The sequence below is a fragment of the Mus pahari genome, chromosome 8 (assembly GCF_900095145.1).
Source record: "Mus pahari chromosome 8, PAHARI_EIJ_v1.1, whole genome shotgun sequence".
Taxonomy (NCBI): domain Eukaryota; kingdom Metazoa; phylum Chordata; class Mammalia; order Rodentia; family Muridae; genus Mus; species Mus pahari.
The window spans coordinates 6,142,131-6,145,560 of NC_034597.1; positions in this window are offsets into that span (position 1 = coordinate 6,142,131).

A 3,430-nucleotide genomic window follows, 5' to 3' on the forward strand; every position below is an offset into this window, starting at 1 on the left:
TCTTGGCACTAGAGAGAAATACAAACTGTTCCCTCAGTCTACCCTATCTGCAAACCTGTTACTCCAGAGGCTTCTAGAAGAGTCCCCAAAGTCTTGGCAGAAAAAAATCCAATAGGTCTCTTCTGACATCGGACTCCAGTTCTAGTTCAATTAAAAGCTGGGGCTACCCCATCCCAAATCAGGCAATATCCAATGCCCAGAGGAACCAAAACAGGGATCACCCCTCACATTAATCTGCTCTGAGAGGCTGGGATTCTGACTCCTTGCCAATCAGCATGGAACACTCCCATTTTTCTGGTCAAGAAGCCTCATTCTAATGATTATCAGCCTGTGCAGGATTTAAGGGAGATACATAAGCAGATGGAAGCCATCCATCCCACAGCTCCAAACCCATGCACTCTCCCTCCTGTGCACACCATGTACACTGTGCTTGACCTGAAGGATTCCTTCTTTAGCTTGATGGTTACACCCAAAAGCCAGCCCCTATTTGCCTTTGAATGGCAAGACTTGGAGAGAGGCTTCAGTGGAAAACTGACTTGGACATGCCTACCTCAAGGATTCAAGAACTCACCCACACTCTTTGACGAGGCATTGCATGAGGACTTGAGTGAGTACTGGTGAGCCCATCCCAAAATAATAGTGCTCCAGTATGTAGATGCTATGATTTCAGCCCCCGGCTTGGAGACATGTCAGGGGGTCACATGAGACCTGCTACAGCAGCTGAGTCAACCTAGTCAACTAAGAAGGCCCAGCTTTGTCAACTTGAGATCACCTATCTGAGATACATACTTATTGGGGGCCAATGCATGCCTACATACATCCAGAAGCAAACCATCCATAGCAGTTACATCAACCCAAAGTACAGGGATTTCTGGGATCTGTTGGGTTTTGTAGACTGTGAGTGCCAGAGTTCTCTGAGATGGCCAAACCATTATATGAGGCTACCAGGGTCATGAACACAAAATAGTATTGACCCATGAGATGGACATGACTTTTAAGACTTTAGGGAGAGCTTTATTGGAAGCTCCACCCTAGGTCCTCTTGGACATTCACAAACCTTTCCACATGTATGTGGGCCAGAAAAAGGGGATAGCAAAGGGGGTGCTCACCCAAACTTTGAGACCATGGAAATGACCTGTGGCTTAATTATTTAAGAAGCTGGACCCAGCGGTCCAAGGATGGCCAGCCTGTATCTGGATCAAAGCTGCCACTGCCCTATTAGTCAAGGATGCTGATAAAATAACCATGGGGCAGGAACTTGTTATTACCACTCCCTGTGCCATTGAGGGGACCCTCAAGATTCCACCTAGCCAGTGGCTGTCCAACTGCAGACAAGTGCACTTTCAGGCTCTACTATTGAATTCTCCTAACATAAGCTATAACCCACCATCTGCCCTAAACCCAGCCACCCTGCTACCTGACCCATTCTCAGAAGTGCAGCATGGTTGCTCTATAGTTCTGGGGCACATCTAGAACTTTATGCTGGATTTGACTGGGCAGACACAAAATGTATCTGCTTCACAGATGGGAGCAGCTTCATGCAGAATGAAATCAGATATACATGGGGTAGTGATAATGGACTTGGACTCTGTTATTTGGACCACTTTGCTGCCAGGTACTTCATCCCAGAAAACTAACACAGGCTTTAAAACTCGCAAAAAGAGCCAGAGCTAACATTTACATTGACTGTAGCAGATGGGATTATTAATTGATGAAGGAAAAACCATCAAAAATAAGGAAGGAATACTTGCTTTATTGGAGGCATTATGGCTTCCTCTCAAAGTGGCCATAATTCATTGCCCCAGACATCAGAAATAGCCGAGGGAACAGGCTAGGTGATAAAGCCAAAAGGGAGGCCACCCAAGCTTCCACTGCCAACATCCTGGTAGGTTGCTGACCCCTGCACTCCCAGCCATCCCTGAATATAGTTCTGGAATTTTTTCCCCAATTTTTATTAGGTGTTTCTTCATTTACATTTCAAATGTTATCCTGAAAGTCCCTTATACCCTCCCCACCCCCTGCTCCCCAACCCACCTACTCCCACTTCTTGGCCCTGGTGCTCCCCTGTACTGGGGCATATAAAGTTTGCAAGACCTAGGGGCCTCTCTTCCCAATGATGGCCAACTACAAAATTGGCAAGAACAAGGGGCCTCTCTTCCCAATGATGGCTGACTACGCCATCTTCTGCTACATATGCAGCTAGAGACATGAGCTCAGAGGAGTACTGGTCAGTTCATATTGTTGTTCCATCTATAGGGTTGCAGACCCCTTCAGCTCCTTGGGTACTTTCTCTACCTCCTCCTTTGAGGGCTCTGTGTTTGATCCAATAGCAGACTGTGAGCATCCACTTCTTTGTTTGCCAGGCACTGGCATAGCCTCACAAGAGACAGCCTTATCAGGGTCTTTTCAGCAAAATCTTGCTGGCATATGCAATAGTGTCTGCGTTTGGTGACTGATTATGTGATAGATCCCCGGGTGGGGCAGTCTCTGGATGGTTCATCCTTTCATCTAAGCTCCAAACTTTGTCTCTGTAACTCTGTCCATGGGTGTTTTGTTCCCAATTCTAAGAAGGGGCTAAGTGTCCACACTTTGGTCTTCGTTCTTCTTGAGTTTCATGTGTTTTGCAAATTGTATCTTGGATATTCTAAGTAGCTAGGCTAATATCCACTTATCAGTGATTACATATCATGTGAGTTCTTCTGTGATTGGGTTGCCTCACTCAGGATGATATCCTCCAGATCCATCCATTTGCCTAGGAATTTCATAAATTCATTGTTTTTAATAGCTGAGTAGTACTCCATTGTGTAAATGTACCACATTTTCTGTATCCATTCCTCTGTTGAGGGGCATCTGGGTTCTTTCCAGTTTCTGGCTATTATAAATAAGGCTGCTATGAACATAGTGGAGCATATATTCTTAATACCAGTTGGAACATCTTCTGGATATATGCCCATGAGAGGAATTACTAGATCTTCCGGTAGTACTATGTCAAATTTTCTGAGGAATAGCCAGACTGATTGCCAGAGTGGTTATACAAGTTTGCAATCCCACCAACAATGGAGGAGTGTTCTTTGTCCAAATTCTCTCCAGCATCTGGTGTCATCTGAATTTTTGATCTTAGTCAACCTGACTGGTGTGAGGTGGAATCTCAAGGTTGTTTTGATTTGCATTTCCCTGTTGATTAATCATGTTGAACATTTTTTCAGTTGCTTCTCAGCCATTCAGTATTCCTCAGTTGAGAATTCTTTGTTTAACTCTGTGCCCCATTTTTTAATGGGCTTATTTGATTTTCTGGAGTCCAGCTTCTTGAGTTCTTTATATTTATTGGATATCAGTCCCCTATCTGATTTAGGATTGGTAAAGATCCTTTCCCAATCTGTTGGTGGCCTTTTTGTCTTATTGACAGTGTCTTTTGCCTTACAGAAGCTTT